The following is a 7,892-nucleotide window of genomic DNA, read 5'->3' on the forward strand; positions in this document are numbered from 1 at the left end:
CCTTTAAGCAGTTAAGCTTAAAAGGATATACATTTTGAAACTTAATTGACTTTTAAGTTTTTGTTATTTGAAATTCTAAATTGAATTTTCTCCTATATTTCATGACATGATCAGAATTTTCAATAACCGTTTCTACAACTATGTCTGCGTATGCTCGCCTAACTTTTGAAATTAAAAAATATATATATTATGATTTTTTGAAGAAAAATGTTCAATTATTTAACGAAAGACTGCTAGAATAATACCATATTGCCTAAGTCAAATGAGCGCTTACTGCAGTTCAAGTAGTATGAATTATGAAACTTGTATTAAGTATTGCCTATCTTGTACGCCTGCTTTCAGTATTTGTATATTATTCTTATTTCAACATAATATTATAATATTTTGTTAATGATTGTCATTTCCAATAAAAAAAAAATTTTTTTTTAAGCAAGGCTCATTTTAACAGTTATTATTGTACTATTTTTATCATTAAATAGTATTAATATCTGCTGTAATAGCGATTTCATTATTAACATTATTTAATAATACAATTTAACTTAATAATAAGAGTTTATTATGCACTTACACAACACAGAATTATTACGCATAAATAGTTTATTAATTAATTGTGGCACAGGCAAATAAAAAATATATACCTAAGATTAAGTTTAAATCATTTTTTTTAATTTTAAAATGTTAAAAAATAATGTCAAACAGGTCATTTTTATAAATGTACCGACAGAAAAAATAGTCGATTTGTTAATTAACCGGTCAACTAAAGTAATAACTATAGTTGTATGGCCTGCACTATTAAATAAAGGGGTGTGCATTTTTTTGTAACATTGCTCAAAATGATGTAATCGTTTAAGTTTAAATATTATATTCTACTTGTAGAGTAATTAATGTGGCAATTTTTAAAAGTCATAAAATTCAAGTATATGACTCACTTCAATATTCAAATTTATATTAACTTCTATAAATGTATATGTCATTATTATGATAATTTAAAATGAAGCATTTCTAATTTTTTTACACATGTTTATCACAATCATATATATATATATTCTTATATTTGGACTATTATTATTTATTATCATGTCTAATGGTTACAATAACCGATACTGGGATTTTTGGAACCGATGAACTTGGTTGTTATTGCCGTTTGACTTTTCACCTGAGCGGTAAAAACATTAACAGTGCACGGTAATTATTATTACTTTTATAAGTTAAACTCACTTATCTCTGTAGTAATGATAAAATATTTTTTTTTTTTTGCTCAACGGTTAACGATTGGCAAACAAACAAATTTAACAGCATAAATCAAGAGCGCAACAATAAAGTGTACTAAATTTTCAAGTCAAGTTGGATTAAGTACTTCCGGTGTTTGTTGAATTTCTGAAATATTCAAATTTCACATTAAATTGTGGCAAAATGTTGGCAAACAATCCAAACGAACGATTGCATTAAAAGAGGTGGAGGAAAACGGTAGATGGGAAATGGCATATTTGCTAATAATAATAATGCGGTGTCAATTGAATGTATTGTAATTGGTTAAGATTCCGTCAGAAAGTAAAAAAAAAAAAATTAAAATAAAATACATCGAACAAGTAAAAATAAATGCATCATGGCAGTTGTGCAAAAATGACATCGTCGTCATATGCAAGCTTATCCATCAATGCTTATCCGGTCAATGTAACATGACTTGTTCAAGTAAAGACGGCCAATATTTGATAACATAATACCACAATTATAATGCGAAATTTACTAATTAAAACAATTGGTCCAAAGTACGACCAATGAAATCATCGAAGCGTTTCTTTTCAAGCGATTTTTCGAACTTCAAAATAATTGACTACCCTTAACTTACAGCCTAAAGATTCCTATCAAATATTGATTATTTTTGGTACCTACCTACTTGTTGTGTATATATTTTTTTTAATTTCATAAAATACAAAGACGGCGACAGCGCATTTTCCTGTTTTTAAATTAAATGAAAATAATCATAAAAATAGAAAATAATTATGCGCTAGGAAACTCTTGGTTAAGAAAATGACAATTTTTTTTAATCGTGTACTTAACTGTCACGTGTAAATAATTTTGTTGCGCGTGAAAAGACAATTAAAAATGCCGTGTGAAAATTATCGAACTTGAACCAAATGTTGACAGGAAAATTACAATAATTGCACCCGAAACGGGACACAGGCTTCATTATTTGTGATTACATGATTACGTTATTCTATCAGTTAGGATACTAGTAGTCAATTATTATAAAGATAATCACTATTATATTGTTCTAAAATGATGTGTGTTTATTATCATTTACCAAACATTTTAAGAAAATTGGTTATTAACCAAATAATGTGTGCATTGATAAGTGATTTGGTATCAATGTTGTTAAATATAATATTATGTTTGTACCTACTTAGTAAATTGGAATGCATGTGAAATAGACCAAAGAAAATGTATTTCAATGGACGTTCACCGTGGCGGTAGTTGCGTGAAACAAAACAAAAATCCGAAATGTAAAAGAAAACCCATTTTGACAGGTTAAGCCTCAGCTTGATGATATTTTGATGTGAATCACGAGTTACAAGCATTCGCCCACCATATTATGTAATTCAACAAATGTGTGTGTGTGTAAATATAGGTATTAGTATGAAAGGTTTATCCGTGCGGAATGGACGAAAACTTAGCAGAAAAAATCACGATTGAATTTGTAAAATATTAAAGTAAAGTGGAAAAAAAACTCTTTGCTAGCCCATTGCGCAAAATAAATAAAATAATTACAACTCGAGGAACTTCCTCGTTCGACGACGAAACCAAAAATGGATAGATTAGTAACTAGGAATGTGTTTAATAATATGTGTTTGAGAGTTGGTTTGCACCATGATGTTATTTTTTTTTTTGTCTGCACAAACGATATATTTTAAACGGTTGATAAATACAATGAATGGTAAATGATTATATTTCAGTACGAGTGCACGGAAGAAGATATTAATTATTATTAACCACCTGTCATCGGTTTTACTTAGTCCATGTACATTGCACGTGATTTCCTCGTTAAGAAGAAAAACTTATTAACCTATGTCTAATGACCAAATTGTTTGGCCGGGTTTTTTCAGGTATAACATATTTTTTTTTTCGTAGTTAACATCTATTATAAATAGATGGGAAATAGGAAAAATAGATAGTATTCATGTCCATACAACCAAATGGTAATTATCTTCTTGTCTATTAATAAAAATAAATATATATAAGCACACGAAAATTAGGTATTTACATAAATTGTGCCCAGAGAACTCGGAAGTAAGTTACTGAATTTTATTTTTAAACTAACATTACCCAGATAGTGCAGTAAGGTAATAAAACCATTAAAAAGATAAATTTAAAAAAGTTGTTTCTGAACAAAAAATGTACCTATATCATGCTGTAAAATACAGAATGGGCAATCAATAAAAAAATCAAGTAGCAAATATATTTATTTTAACGTTTAATGTTAATTTTTGATCTTCTTTCCGACTATCAATTTTAATGCTTACTCAGTTATAGTCAATAGTTAATTGTGATAATAATTGGAAATTCATTTTTTATCATAAATTGAAGCTCCTTATCATATAGTAATTTTTTTGGCATTGACAGAGACTAGCAGTCTTTAAAGTTTCATCGTAGGCATTTCGTTGACGAAATTTAGAGGGGCCTTTTTTTTACAGACTATAATAACAAATGCAGTGCACACGTTTTACTGTTTACAAGTACTTCAGCAGTACAGATAGAATAGCGGCTAAACACTGTAATGACAAATATTATTTATACTATACTGCTATGGCGAGTAAATGTATAGTGATTATACAGTTTACGTTATACACCTCTAAATATTGAACTATTCTCCAGTTATAGTCCAAAACAACAGAGCAAGACTGGTCACATCTTTGCATTTTGTAAACAATGATAATTTATATTTAATAGTCTTATAGATAAATAATTACATAAAGGTTAAACGAGATTACAACGAATGAAATGATGTAACTAATAATTATTTTGTTCAATATTTCTATTACCTGTATGTGTTTTATTTATTTATTTAAAAGCTTTTGAGTAATGTATTATAATTATTTTGTTTATTAATTTTTTTTTTTTTTTTTTAACATTTATTATTAAAATATACACGATCTGTAATTATTATTTTTTTACAATAAGCGTATGTGATGGAGGAGAGGAGACATGGCATGAGGCAGGAGAAAAGAAGCCACCCATTGGAGGCACTTAAGGGCAGGAGTTTATTTTAATGTGCTATTGTGAGAAAATGAGATTGAGTTAGTTTAGTATGTAATTAATTTAGTAGGTCACGACATCAGGTACGTTTAAGTCGCCTTCTGGGGTCACCAGGAATTGCGTTGGTGCATAGTTCGGAAATCAAGGGATTACGATGGCTGCGGAATTTGGAGTGTGTGCGTTTGTAGAAAGTTTTTGCAACGTTTTGGACTGTATGTTTATTAATTAAAAAAAAACTCAAGTGTTAAATAACTTACAAATGCGAGATATTGTGGCCTACAAATAGAAAACAAATTGACAAAACTATTTAAAATTTAAATTACTAAATTATTATTATTACTTTTAATGCATATGAACAACATAATATTTACAATGCATAAATTATTGAGTAATCGTATGACAACCAAGTTCAGTGACTTTTAAAAGTAAGAGTACACCTTAATTGACTAGAAACTTGGTAAAAACAAATCACGATTTTAAGTTTTAATGTTTATTGGTCAATTGTTTAAGCAAGGTAATTTTAAATTGAAAAACTCGTATTACTTTATTGAAACTTGTCTCGCTTTTTTTGTGAATAATCAATGTACCGCACATTGGTCTAACTTAGTTTCTCGAACATGGTTCGTGTCGTTCAAATTTTAATAAACGTCTAACGTACAGTAGATGCCAAATACTTATAAATAAATATATTATATATTTCAATGACTAATTTTGAAAAATTTTATAACAAAACCTTACAAATTGTAGCATTACTACTTGTGTGCTTTGGTGGCAATTATTTGAATAGTTTTTTTTTATATATTGACAGTTATTTTCGGTATCCATTCTTGGACGTCATTTTTTAGTTTGCTTTTCAAACCTAGGAGTGTCGCGTACACTGGCTAATCCCACATGACATAACACAAACGGTGTGGTTTAATGGCATAATGCGGCCAGTTCGGTTTCGTTTACCGAGTGACGAGTGACGACGAAACGGCTATGCTCATAATATTACAGCTGCAGCCCACCACCTCTGCTGCGTCTCCTCGAAAAACATAAGTAATACTATTTTAAGAATCCTCATCGACCGTTTTTTTGTTAAATTGTTGACGACAATACCGTACAGTCTCGGCTAAGACGGTATCGACGAAATCCGTGTAGTAATGTACTTGAAACATGAAGTAGTAGTTTGTACCTTTGTATTGTTCAGGTTCTCCGGCGTGCATAAGTCTCTTCAAGCACTATTGACACTCACGTGTCCCAGAAACGACAGTTAAGGCATTGAGATCGTATGTATTCTGCGACCTAAATAGAGCTTTCCAAGCCAAATGACATGTAACGTTTAACGTTTGTGCTTTTAATACGATCGTTATCGTGTTACAAAAAAAGAATTTTGCTCGGCTGTTCCTTTTCAAGGACAAAATAAAAAAATGACAATGATATATATATAGATATGTACGTTGTACATAGAGCGTGTAGGTGTAATGAATAAATTAATAAAATAAATTAAAAGTAATTAATAATAAAGCTGCGTCCACGCCTAAGAAACATCGACACATTATACTACTTTTAAGTCTTGAAAAACTGTCTAAATAGATGTATAGAAAACCTTCCGAGTTTCCAAAATAATATTTTACAATTTTTAATTTTTCGGGAAAAATGTTTACTTTATTAGCTATTATACATTTGTTTAATAACTATTCATTATAACACCGTATCAAAAAACTATTGTTATTATTTTAATTTAAAAACAAAGAATGAAAACTTAGTAAAAAAAACCAAAGTAGTATTATATATTATAATATATAGGTCACATGTTTATATCATTAAGCTAGGGAAAACTATAGAACTTGTAAAAAAAAAACAAATAGCTGTTGTTCACGGCCACATCTAACATATATAACATTATTATAGAGATAAAAATTATGAGAATTATTACAATTAACAATGACATTACATCATAATAAGTTATTACGGTATTTATAGTTAAATCAAAACAAAATTACTATTCACGTTGTTATCTAGTGACTAGTTACTGTTTGTAACTATAGTCTAGACAGTTAGTTAGATTGTCTGTAAAAGGCGTTATAGCTTCAAGATTAACAAAAGACTTAACTTCATAAGAAATAGTTATTGGAAAACAAACGTAATACCTGTTGTCTTTAAAATTAGTAATTTAGTTGTTCGTCAACTAATTGAGGCTGAATACTTGAAAAAAAAACAAAATACATTGAAAATAATCATTTATACACTTTACATTGATATACATTTATTATTGTGTATTAATTTGAAAATTTCCAAGTTATTATACTATATTGAGAAAAGAAATTGCAAAAATGAAAAAACACATTATATTGTAACAGGTTTTTATACATTTATATACCAGGGTCCCATGTGACGTTGTTTGTTGAACCTTTGAAATATTTCTATGGACGTTGTCAATATTATTTTTTTACTGCAATGATTTGTAAAACAATGTAATAGTTTTTTTGGACTTTCCGGTTCGGTTAGGTTTGGTTACGATTAATATTATTTAACAAGCATAAAAAAATAAAAATTATAATAAAAAATCAATTACCGTTTTCAAAAACGCAATCGACGAATTTAATACCATAAAACACTTAAAATTATTTTCGTTTTTTTTTTGTGTGTTTGTGGTAAGTCAAAATACCTCTACCTGTCACCAGACAAGTTCTGGCAGAGTTTTGATTTGACGCATTGATGTTTCAACTGGTTTTCAATCAAACACGTTTGGAAACCGGACAAAGATTGGCTAATTATAGTTTTTAAATGTATTTTTTTTGTAATTAAAATGTATCGGACTTACTCGAATGTGTGGGCAATTTTTTTATGACAGCTTTACATTAGATGTAGAAAAATGTTTCAAGTTATTTACTCGAGTACTTAAAAAAATGTGTCCAGTGTCTATTCTTAGAGCATATAAAAGAGACTCTTCCGTAGCAATAAAAATCTATAAGACTACATATTATAATTTTACGTTTAAGCGTTGTGGTATAATATATTAGACAATAATGAATACTATTTTTGGAGAGGTCACAAGTCTGTGCAAGACGAATCATCTAATCCCTCAATTCTAAAATAAGCTACTGAAAAATAATTATATATATTCCTATTATAACATTATCAATGGAATGAACAAAATAAAACACTTGATAGATAATAAAAAATTAAATTTTAAAAAGGCATAATCAATGGTTCTAATAATAAGGTAATCATATACACTGTACATTTTATTACGATTGTTTATGATAATAAAGTTTTATTTAGTGTTTTTTCTTGTAAAATCAACAAAACTTAAAATCTCAAATGATTTACGGCTATATAAATCTATATAAAAATACACTATTGAATTGATAATGAAGACTCTATCAGGTAAAGTAAACAAATTAAAAAACTTACCAGCGCGCAATGGACTACAATAAAAAATACCAATGCCTGAAGTATGTTAACAATATGATTTTGTCATTTGCTTAAAACCTTGAAGAGTAAAAAAAAGTGTGACACTTGAACAAACTATCTATTGGAAGAATCTATTGTATAAGAATTTATTATCGAGTATATAATTTAAAATTATATTTAATAATATTGAGAGAATTATATTGAATAAATATATTGTACCTCTATAAACAACGAATTCT

Source organism: Adelges cooleyi, unplaced genomic scaffold (genome assembly GCF_023614345.1).
Source record: "Adelges cooleyi isolate 19-005CV unplaced genomic scaffold, UGA_ACOO_1.1 ACOO_flye_CR_arks_rails_tigmint_CR_PRNA_376, whole genome shotgun sequence".
Taxonomy (NCBI): Eukaryota; Metazoa; Arthropoda; class Insecta; order Hemiptera; family Adelgidae; genus Adelges; species Adelges cooleyi.